General features: G+C 29.5%; 1 protein-coding gene across 3 annotated transcripts in view; it reads right to left on the bottom strand.

Annotated features, from left to right (window-relative positions):
- The window catches only part of LOC129913331 (maternal protein pumilio), a 464,853-nt gene extending 456,414 nt beyond the window's left edge, over positions 1-8,439 (bottom strand). The window contains exons 1-2 of one of the 3 annotated variants that reach the window (XM_055991941.1): positions 8,001-8,439; positions 6,212-7,921 (exon numbers count right to left, since the gene is read on the bottom strand). The gene's annotated coding sequence lies outside the window, so the exon portion shown is untranslated. Of the gene's footprint in view, positions 1-6,211 lie in introns of all 3 variants that reach the window. The other 2 variants (XM_055991943.1, XM_055991942.1) reach the window with 2 other exon arrangements.
- Between the last annotated feature and the right edge of the window lie 3,635 nt (positions 8,440-12,074).

The raw sequence follows: 12,074 nt of genomic DNA, 5'->3' as shown, positions 1-12,074 counted from the left end.
ATTTACCTTGAAATTCTCTACAACTCTGCTAAACAACTTTTTTTTCTATCGCTATAAATAAAAAAGTTGTTAATACTTTTTTTTTTTTTTAATGCTCTTTTTTGTTTGTGCTTTTTATCTTTACTTTTTTCTTAATTTTTTTTTTACCAAATCTTGAATTTTAAATGATTAGTGAGTATTTTATAGCTTTATGTTACAAGAGAAAAATTGAGGACCTGCAATTTCTTATATTTAAGTCTCTTCATTGCGTAAAAAAAAGGTATTTTTTAACAAAAAAGTATTAATAACATTATTAATTATAGCGATATAAAAAAAAATTGTACATCAGAGTTGTAGAGAATTTTAAGGTGAATAATCTTTTTTCGATACGTTTTTTCATAATTTTGATAAAAAGTGCTCAAAACTTTAAAATTGTCACTTTTTTCTGTTTTTTTTACTTTGTTGGCTTGTAACTTTTTTAATATTCAGAATATCGAAAAATTGTTCTTTACATAAAAGACGCGAAATTTAATTGCCTACGTTTCTAGTATACACAACTTTTATGTAGGATAAATATAAATCGAGATATTCAACAAAAACTAAAATCTAAGATGGCGGCCGAAAGGCGAATTTCGCGAGCAGAGTTACCGCAAGGACACAATAGTGTCCCCGGGTATTCTTTTTTCCCAATGGGATTCGGGGATACATATTTTTGAAAAGGGATAAATTTTTTTTCACAATCTTTTAACTCAAAGAATGGTGAGTTTTTTAAAAGAACAATAAACGAAAATGAAATATGTAATTGAATTTGATTTCGTATAATTATTATACTCACTAAATAATGTCTTGAAATATTTATTTGGTTCAAATAAACAAGTATTTAGTCGGACATAATAGGTATCGTGTGAACTACTAATGTTTTTGTTTTATGAAATTAAATAATTGATAAAGCCTTAACTACCTACAATGACCTAAAAAGTGAAAAAGTGGGAAATTTACAAAAAGTAAAAATTTTTTATTTCTCTCTAGTGCTATTTGTTTTTGGAAAAATATTTAAAAAAATTGTTTTCATAAAATAAGCTTTCTGCATCATTATTTTTAATTTTGTGTTCAAAAAAACTGTCAAATAATGAGTTTGAAAATGTTCACTTTTTGACTTTTTGCTAAAAGTAGCCCATTTTTGCAACCTAACTGCGCTAGCAAAAAAAAAATTCTTTTGTACTTTTGCAAAAAGTGGCCAATCTAGTTAAGGCTTAGCTTAAACAAGCAGACTTTTTGAAAGGGACACATTTTTTATTTTCAAAAGGACTCTTTTTTTTTGCCCTGGGGGACTCAAAAATAATTTTGGCTACGGTAACACTGTTCGCGAGTGCGAAAAATCAGGGTAATGATATTCAGCCAATGCTCTATCGAATGAGCAAAAAAAATTTGGGGGTGGTACAAACTGCTGGGTGACCATCCGTCCCGGTTTACCCGGGACTGTTCCGTATTTCAACAGCTTGTCCCGGGTTTTATTTTTAAAAAACCCGGGACATATAAATGTCCCGTATTTTAAAATTTGTCCCGTGATTGTCCCGTATTTGCACATTTTCTGATTTTTGTATTAAAAATATTAAAAACTTTTAACGGAAATCAAGAAAAACAGTGGTTGGTTGATTTAAATTAAAAGTTTTTCTAATTTTTCGGATAAAAGCATTCAGCCTAGTACGCTGCTGAAGCAAAATGAAAAAAAAAAATCTCCAAAGTAAAAAAACTCTTTTGGCAAGAAAAATTACTTGGACAGTTAAATGTCAGTGACAAACAATTGAAGACTCTCCAAATATTCTAACACAGTTAAGAATTTCTTTGGTTAAGTTGCGTAAATGCGCAAAGACAAGCTACATTTTCGTATTTCCTTGTGCTGGTTTTATATGAAAATTTTCGTTTCACCTCAAGACTAGACTTTAGTTTTTAAAATTTTGTGTCAATTATTTAGTTCCAGCTTGTATTTGTAAAGTTGAAAAGCTACCGTAAAACCGGGTGACTTTGGCACGTTTTCAAATTCAAATGTGAATAACTTCTGCAATAATTTTTTTTTTTTAATGAAGATTTCAACCAATTTACCTACTTCGCTCATTCTATAGGTATGATTAATCTTGAAGAAATCTGTCCTACAGTTCTATAGATAAATTCCAAAATATGGATGGCCAAAGTCACCCTCCATTCCTAGTGACTTTGGCCGGTAGGACGTTTGCTATATTTCCAGTTCAACTACAAGTAGCACGTCATTCTAACCCAGCCCAAATGAAAGAGCAGATTTTTTAAAACATGTGGGTATTTTTTACTTGCGATATAGGTACTATATATCAAGTTATGCATTCGTACAAAAAAAAAAAAGTTGAGATAACATTTTTCCATGACATTACGATGGTAGACAATGCCAAAAAAGTGGGTCCCGGAAGTCCGTCTGTCTGTCTGTCTGTCTGTCTGTCTGTCTGTCTGTCTGTCTGTCTGTCTGTCTGTCTGTCTGTCTGTCTGTCTGTCTGTCTGTCTGTCAGTCTGTCAGTCTGTCAGTCTGTCAGTCTGTCAGTCTGTCAGTCTGTCAGTCTGTCAGTCAGTCTGTCAGTCTGTCAGTCTGTCTGTCTGTCTGTCTGTATAAGGAGCTACAGCCTAAACGGATGGACCGATTGATGTTAAACCTGGTATGCAGCGTTATTTGGCGACTCTCCAGAGGGGTTTTTGGAATTAATTTTTTTGGACCAAAAATAACGGTACTTGTCATATACCGATTTTAGTAAAATTGTAATATCTCGAAAACGGCTCTAACGATTTTGTTTAAAAAATTCAAGTGTCAGTTTAAAGTTAAGGTCTATCTTCTAATGAAAAATTTTTTTTTTGAAAATCATTATTAACGGTACCTGCCATAGAACCGTTTTTTTCAAATCCGATTATCTCCAAAACTGCTTATTCGATTTCAACGAAACTTTTTGTGAAGAAGCATTTATATAATTTAAATATAAGCCAAAAATAAAATTTTGAAAAAAATTATTTTTGGATTTTTAAAAAAAATTTGAAAATTTTTTTTTTCAAAAATCAAATTTTCGAAAACGGGACATTTAATTTTTTTGAAATTTTGTTTTTAGATGTTGATTAGTGATTTCTACAAAATGGAATACCAATTTTATTTTTAAACTTTTTTTCCAAAAAAATATTTATAAAAAATTAGTTTTTTAAAAAACTGCTCTAACGATTTTGAAAATTTTTTTTCTAAAAATGCACGTTAATATATCAATCAAAACTGCATACTTGTTTTGGAGGGCAATTCAATTTCAGATTTTATTTTATTTTTTTAAAAAAACGAATTTTATTTTTTTTTCCAAATTTCTGTATAAAAAGTCTTAAAAATTTAAGCAACTTTAACTCTAAGAGCAAGTTCGTGCGACCCCAGTCGTGCATTTTATTTTATGTTCGTACACAGAATTGTCGGTTTTTATTTGATTAAAAAAAAAAAAAACAAAAAATTAAAATTAGCATAAATTTTGATATCCTTCAAAGGATATGGAAAAAAATAGTTTCTCTCTGCGGTCAACCATTGGAGCAGGAAGTTTCTTCTCCAGATCACTTTTGGTGACTTGTGCAACGTCTTTTTTCTCTGAAGCTGTACCCAGCACCTCTTCGCAGGAATGACACTGTAACCTCATCGTTATCAACATTTAAGATCCAGCCGAAGTAAAATGTTATTTTAGAAGCCTAGGAAACACATCTTTCGGTACTATTTTGTTTTCGAGTTTGCCATCTTATACGCTGTTAAGGTCTTCATCCATAATATTTTAAGAGGCCGAAATAAGGCTACGTCTAGTGGTTGAGCTGCCAAATGTTGATATGTATGATCTGATAACATTTTAATTATATTGCCAAATATCAGTTTTGTCAACATATACCAATATATAAAAACAAAGTCTAGTGCAAAAATTAAGAGGGTGACTTTGGCCACCCGGCCGATATGCCGGCCAAAGTCACCCTACCATATGCCATTTTTTATAAACAAATTAAAATTAATTTTTATGAAATAATTACAAGGGTAGAATAAAAGCAATTCAACTTGCAAAACAATACACATATCGGAGTTAAAGTCATTTTGCAATCCTATTTCTTCAACATGTTCAAACCATCCAACATTTTCAGGTGATTTTTTTTTTTAGCATTTTTAAGAAAACTAAATTTTAGTATAAATTAATATCTAATTTTAATTAAATAAAGCTAGTATGATCACTTTTGAATTCATCAAATTATACGAATTTACAAAGAAACTTGGAAAAAATCAAACAAGTCCTTCATATATTAACAATTTTTTAAAAAAGTGTCCATGTCAAAGTCAAAGTCACCCGCCAGGCCAAAATCACCCGGTTCTACCGGTATATCAGGAAAAGTTTTTTTCGAATAATGAACAACATTTATGTTAGAGTAAAAATTTTTCAGGAGAAGAAAAAAACGTTCTATTTTCTTTTGTTAACTGTAGCAAAATGTATAAAAAATATATTTTGTAGAACTTTTACCTAGCTACAGAATATCGTTTGGTATTTACTTTTTGGACCGATTGTTTAAAAGATAAAAAATAAAAACGATTTTGGACTTATCATACTTTGAAAATAAACGAATTGGAAATTAGTTTTAAAATGAATATACAATTTTTGTAAAGCCTCAGTCTATCAAACAATTGCATTTGGGAATAGAATATAATGTTTCGAGTAGTTATTTTACTTGAAAGACGCTTTCAACTTAAGATTTTGAGTCAGTAGTCAGCTTCTCAATGTGTAGTCAATTACTCATAAAAAAGTTGCTGTTTATTTTCAAAAGATGATAAGTCCGGGACTTTTATGATGTTTTGACAGTAAAATTTTTTTTCGCTTAGCTGTAAAATCGAATATAGACTGAGTAGATGCTTCATATTTTGAAGGCAGGTGTGGTTATTCCCCAAGAACATATTCAGTCAAAAAAACAAATTTTGAAAAAAAGTGGACTTATCATGTTTTTCATTTTCCGCTGATTATCAAAAGAAAAAAAATTGTTTTAGTTGTCTTGTCATATCATGGAGAAAGTAACAAATCGTAAATAATTTGTATTAAAGTAACGACTATGGTTTACGCATCTCAAATCTAAGGCCGTGTGCGAATTGCGTTAAAATGTTGGTTAAAATATGACGTTTGGTTAAAATTTGACACTAGCATGGTGAATAAAATGGGTTAAAATTTACCCAGCTGCGGAGCAGGGTAAAATTTGACACAAGTGGTTAAAATTTGACGTTTCTCAAGATAGAAAGATCAAGATAGATTTGAAATTATTTTTGTTATAATGCGTTGATATTTTAAGAAATGTTAAAAGTATTAATACAAAGTACTTCCTCAAATTAATATTCATCTTGAAAAATTGAAAATCTACTAATTGTTTGTTTGTTTTTTATTTTTTATATTTCTATTTTGTTGGCAGCTGGTGAACTACGAATTAGTGTTAGAAGACTGAATTAATAAATTTCTTTTTGATCATAATGAAATGAGAATTTATCGATAAATTAAAAAAAAAAGTATGTGAAATTGAGAATTTCTTACATTTTCATACTAGAATATTTAACTTGATATATTTTCAACTGGGTTTTGTTAAAAAAAAATAGTTAATTGAATATAAGAAAAACCATTTTTGAGGGTAATTTTGTTTTATCTTGAGGGAATTTTATTCAAAGTAGTACCAAGAAAAAAGTCCCATTTAATACATTTTAAACCAATTCGCACAGCAAAAAATAAATTTGATCCCTTTTTTAACCAAACGTCAAATTTTAATCGTGGTAGAATTTTAACCAACATTTTAACGCAATTCGCACACGGCCTAATTCAAGGGAAAAATTTTCTTTTTTACACCACCTGCCTTTTTTTTTGTAGGTGGACATAAGACATGTGTTATTGTTTTACTTTGGTAGTTTTTAACCTGCAAGAAAATCGATGCATAACATCCAACAAGATCAATGAAAACCCAACAAAAATTAGATACCTATATGTATTTATGGGTGGTACCTATCCATGTAGAGAAGTAGACGAATAGGTACTAAAAATAACAAAAACACAATCGCGGCAAAAATTACATCAAAAACAATCAAATAATAATATAAAATGTAAATTAACTATTTATAGAGCTCTCCATTCCTCATTCCTTTAAAAACCTTTACATAAAAACATTTGTAAAACATTGTTTTTTTACTTACATTTTCTTTTATTTATTCTTGTTGTCCTTTTTAATAATTTCTCTCCAAATATAAAATTGATTGAATTCCCTCGATTTGTTTTTTTTTTTTTTTTTCTTCTACTACACTTGCAGTATACAAAAAACTGACAGTGTATTATAATTATTTTTATATGCGGCAAATTAAATATTTTTCTTCTTTTTTTTTTTTAATTTTTCACACTTTTTTCTTCTAATAAATTCTATCTTTCGTCGTATTTGGAAGATTCACAAAGATAATAATTATGTACATATAATATATATATATTGGTACAAAATGGACAAAAAAGAAAATCTACCGCGCACAACACAGCAATGCACAACAAATTATTTTTTTTTTTCTTTATTTTTCTCTTATTGAAAAAATTTCGACAATTATTTAAGATATTTCTTTTTTGCTTCTTATTATATTTTGACAGAAAGAAAAAATTGATTTTTCCTCTCGTTGAATTTTCACCACATGCAATACAATTTCATATACACAAATGACGACGACTACTATACTCTATAAAACGTTCAATAAAACAAATCAATGCTTCTTTTTTTGTATTTATTATTATTATTATTATTAAATTAACAAAACAAATTGATTTTTTTTTTTTTTATGTTTTTAAATATAATTTACACGATCAAATTGTTTTTTTCTATAAGTTTAAGTTCTATTTACAACTATACACAACGGGGGTTCGATAATTTACAAAAAAAAAAAAACAACAAAAAATTTTTTTATAAGAAATGTCAAAAAATTAACTGTATGATGATTTTTCAATACACAAGCAAAAATTGTTTTTCTTTTTCTTTTAGCGGCGACAACAACGGCAATTTCTTCTCACACACATATATATAATACAAATACGATACACACTATATTTTTTGTTTGTCCTTCTCTTCGTTTTGATTTTTTCTTTTTTTTTCAAGCAAGATTGGTTCTTCGCGGGTTGTTATTTTATTTTTTTTTTCTTCTTCGTCCAAATCTATTAGTGAGAAGAGTATGCACTTAAAATGAGCTATGTATTAGAAGAGTACAAAAAGCAATGTTATTCTTTGCGGACTTTTTCAAACAAAACTGCACAAATATACACACACACAGATAAAATATATGTGTGGTTTAGAGAGAGCAAAGTACTGAGCGAACGAACAACAACGAGGGATCGACGGAGAAAAACGTTGTTTCTCTGGATTTACCGAAAACGAGAGAAGACAAAAAGGATTATAATATTTTTTGTTATTCTTTTTGGCCAAAAATTTTCACGGTTTTTCCACGACGAAGCACGACTGACACGAGAACGGAGAACAGAGGAGTGGCAGAAAACACTTTTTTTTTATGTTTGCCAGAAAATGCCTTGTTTATTTTTTTCGCTTTTACTTGTTTTTTATTTATTTGCGGTATAAAAATTTTTTCTTTGACCAAATTTCAAAGAAGTTTTCTTATTCACTTTTCTCTTCTTTTACTCTTTCGAAGACGATAATGATGATGTCTTCTTCCTGTGTTCTTATTTCGTTCTTCTTTTTCAACACTGCCACTGTCCAGGGACTCTTTTTGCTCGACTCGTTTTTGCTTGTCGTTTTACGTCTATTTTCTTTCGTGCTTTTCCTCCGCAGGTTTTTTTTTCTTTCGTTTTTCTTTTTTTTTTTTGTTGGATAACACCGATGTATTGAAAGACGAAGACGACTGCCGCAATTTATTTTTAATCTGCACACAAACAAAAAAAAGAGGAAAAATTGAATATTCAAATTTTTTTCCTACTCGATCAAAATTTTGCAGAAAATACTTTTTTTTTGTCTCTTTTTTCGAAAAGGGGTATCGTTTTTTTGGATTTGTTAAATAAAAAACACAAGAAGTTATAATAACTTCTTTTCTTTCGTCGTCGTTACGTTATTTTTTTTTTCTTTGAAAAATTTTCAATTCTTTGCTGTGGCGTAGAGCTCTTTTGTTTGATTCTTTTTTTTTTTTTCTTTTCTTTTTCTTCTCAATATAATTTTAATACTTAAAAAAAAAAACTGTACACAAGAGAGATGTATTTTTTTTTATTGATATTTTATATATACAAAGACAATAATAGATGGTAAATAGATTATTTTGTTTGATTATTTTATATTTTATTAAAATGCTAAAAATGAATTTTATTTAAATTAATTTACACGATTTTATACACACACGGATTTTTCGACGGCCCGTCTATTCTTTAAGCCATTTAAAAATGAGTTGCGAAAAATGTGTGAGCAGGAGCAGTAGTGATTGTGTGCTTGGTATAGTGTGTTCGTGTATTTAATTTTTGTATGTGTGTTTGAGGGTGCGAATTATTTACATAATCATATAGAGTGTACTCTTTTCTTTACATGAATGTGTTTAGCGGCATCGATTGTTTTTTGGATATAGTTGGCCTGTTTTGAAAGAAAGAGATGGATAATGTTGGTGGCTTCGGTTTTTTTTTTGCGAGTAAATTCGAAGTTATAGAAAGAGATGGTTATATTGGTAAAGCATGCGGAATGCAATGTTCGAATAAATGAAAATTTTTTTGGAATTATTGAATTTTATTGATATTTCTTTAATGTTATATCATATTAAAATATTTATTGTATGATATGTTAGTTATTGTAATGAATTTCATTATTATTGATTTTGTTCAAATTATTCAAATGAAAAAGATTCAGCCGGCATGTTGCTTTTTTTTTATATGTATATCCAAAGTTCGAATTTCTTTTGCAGTGAATGCATTCAGTACAAGATAAGCGAAGAAGGTATTCAGCTAGACTTTTGGAAACGACAAAAATAGAGAGATTTTCCATTGGTAAATTCATTAATCCCCATGATCTGCAATCTGGCAAGATAATAATTTTGGTTTGGTTGGTAAATAAAAATTAAAATGAAACATATGTTGGAGGTAAGAACAAATGGGTTTAATATAGAAGATTTTGATATATTTTCTACAATAAAGTCGAGTTCGCAGACCGAGCTATATTGGCCGTGTTCCTTTGAGCTTAGCTAAGGACTTTTTAGTACTTCTGACATTTTTTTATAGAAGAAATGGAGTTGAATACAACCAGAAGTACTTAGCAGTAGGTATTTAAGGCCAAAGGAACAGACTGAATATTAACTCCCACAGAAAATGCTATTCAAAATTTAGCCGATCCAAAATTTATTCAAGAATTGAATTCGAGTTTGTGAGCCACTTCAACTGAAAAAACACATTTTCGTTTCCCACTACACATTTGGTGTATTATGCCACAATTTAGTGCAAAAGTGTAACATTTTCTTAAACTTAAACAGCCAAATATGCAGACTACAATTTTTTTACACTTTTGCTATACCCTAACCCTATTGCAAAAATAAAATACAATGGTGCAAAATTTGTCTGTTGTAGTTGTAGTAGTAAGAAATAAAATTTTACAATTTTACACCTTTTCGTTGCACCGGATCGTGAACCCCTAATGATGCAGAAAGCTTATTTTTTGATTCAAAAAACAATTTTTGTAGTTTTTTCCAAAAACAAATAGAGCTAGAAAGAAATAAAAAAATTTACTTATGTAAATTTCCCACTTTTTCACAAGAAATTTCATGTGGTAGATTGATATGTTACAGGCTACCTCCACAGGATATAATTTTTGTCAAGTTGACGTGTCTTATAACACGAAATGTCTTGAAGAGGCATCCCTTCAAGTAAACAGGGACGACCTCGGTCCGAATCCGCTCCGCCTCAGGAAATTAGGATCACCGCGGAGCCGATTTTATATGTATTGGTTTTTTCACCACGATTTCTCCTTCGACTTTGTGTTCATATACAAAAAGTTGCAAGTGTGTGAGTGCAACCCCGTCTTTCGCGGTCGGAGGTCGGAGTGTCTTTTCTGAACTCCGTTTTCTTGCTTGAAGGGATGCCATTTCTTGTTATGATTCAATGTTAGACAAAGTGTCTTCGATTTTGTCTAAACACGAAAGTCTAACATTCGAATTAGGCAGATGTGTTTTTTTTCTTTTAGAAGTGTAGTTTTTTCATAATTTTTTGTCCTCTCATGAGCAAGGTTATCTCCGTAGTAGCGGATGACAAAATATATTTTTTTTTGCGAATTTTTGCATGTTTTATGTTGAATTGATAGATTTAATGAAATGGTATATACTTTTTGAATATATTTTTGAATATATTTGAATATATATTTATTGTGAATTTATTGAACAGGTATTATAATGTCTGTTTTATTGTTTATCTATATAGATTTTGTGCAAAAAAACGACACCAAGATATTTGAAATCAAAACAATTTACGTGTTAAAAACAACAAACACTTTATCTGTATAGATTTTTGAAAAATCCAGATAATTATCCAGATTTTACTTTCTCTCGATAAAAACGGTAGTGCCAAGCCCAAGTAACAATTTAGCTTATAGAAGTTGTTGAAGGTGTTGTAGAAAATGTTGAATTTATGTGTAAAAAAAGAGAATTTATTGAATTTTATTTCATTTTTTTTATTTTCTTTTGATTTTTTCTGGTTTGCATTTTCTGCATATTATTTTATTTATTTTAATTTTTTTTTCCTATTTTGTTTCTTTTCTTTTTTTGGAAATTCCAATGCTTTTTCTGTTGTTCTGAAATGGTGAGAATATTATTTTAGTTGAAAAAGAACACATTTTTTTATTTACTTACCGGTAGACCATGCTCGAATATTAAAGATGAGTGGAATATTGGGAGCTAATTGAAACCTCACATTGAAATGCAATGTTTTTTTCTAATGCGTTACAAACATTGCATATCTGCAGGATAAAAACTTTGCATACTTACAGGTTAAAAACATTGCATGCTTACAAGATGAAAACATTGCATACTTACAAGAACCTCTTGGAACAGGTCTCATAGAGGCCTTCTGTCACTTGAAAATACAAGGCCTCATTAGAATGGTTCAAACAGGTCTCATAAAGGTCTTCTTTAACTGATATTTACAAGGCTTTTTCTAAACACTTCTAGATAGCCTTAAGGATACCTTAAGCCTTAAACTAAACATATACTATACAAACTACCCAACTAACATTTCAGCTTCGGTTAAGGTACTACAAAAGCTACATTTCAGCTTCTTTTAAACTTTAGTAAAGTTGTTGGGCATGGAAAAAGGAGAACGTTATACAAAATTGACCCTCTATAAGGATCTTAAACGAAGCTTTACCGAAGCTCTACCGAAGCTTTGAGATTTGACAGATAGCTTCGGAAGAGCCTGTATATCTCTTTAATACATGTCTTATCGAAATTAAAAATAAACTACAAAAACAAAAAAGAATTCTTTTTTAACTGGTTTTAAATCATGAATTTTAGCTTTTGATCTGATATTATATATAACATTCCATTAGTTTTTAGTATATCTATTAATAATAATTTTAAAAGTATATAATTTTTTTACCACACCCAGGAATCGAACTTCGTATCTGCTTGGTGGTAGTCCACCACTCTACCCACTCGGCCATCCTAGTATATTCATTAATGAAATCAAAAACTTAATCAGTTCAAATAGCAAAAAAAATGTCCGAGCTAAATTATTCAATGTCAAAACCAAAAAGTGTCCGAGCTTGATTATTTAATATCAAAACCAAAAATCAAATACAAAACTTGGTAATTTCTGTAAATCTTCTATAAATTCATTAAACAGGCTAATAAGAAAAACAAGTTTTTTTCGTTTAAGTTTCTTTAATAGTATTTAAACAACTTATTAGAAGTTGTTAAACAAGTCCGAACTTCTATAAGCAGTTAAATTCTGAAGCAAGCTCAATACAAGCTGTATACAAAGTAGAACCTACGAGATTTCAATTTATAGAAGCTGTTGTGCTAGTTGGGTATAGCTTGTCGAATCGACGGAAATGGACCT

Source organism: Episyrphus balteatus, chromosome 3, assembly GCF_945859705.1.
Source record: "Episyrphus balteatus chromosome 3, idEpiBalt1.1, whole genome shotgun sequence".
Lineage (NCBI taxonomy): Eukaryota > Metazoa > Arthropoda > Insecta > Diptera > Syrphidae > Episyrphus > Episyrphus balteatus.
Note: the sequence above shows the minus strand (reverse complement) of the source record. Positions and strands in the feature narration are given on the sequence as shown.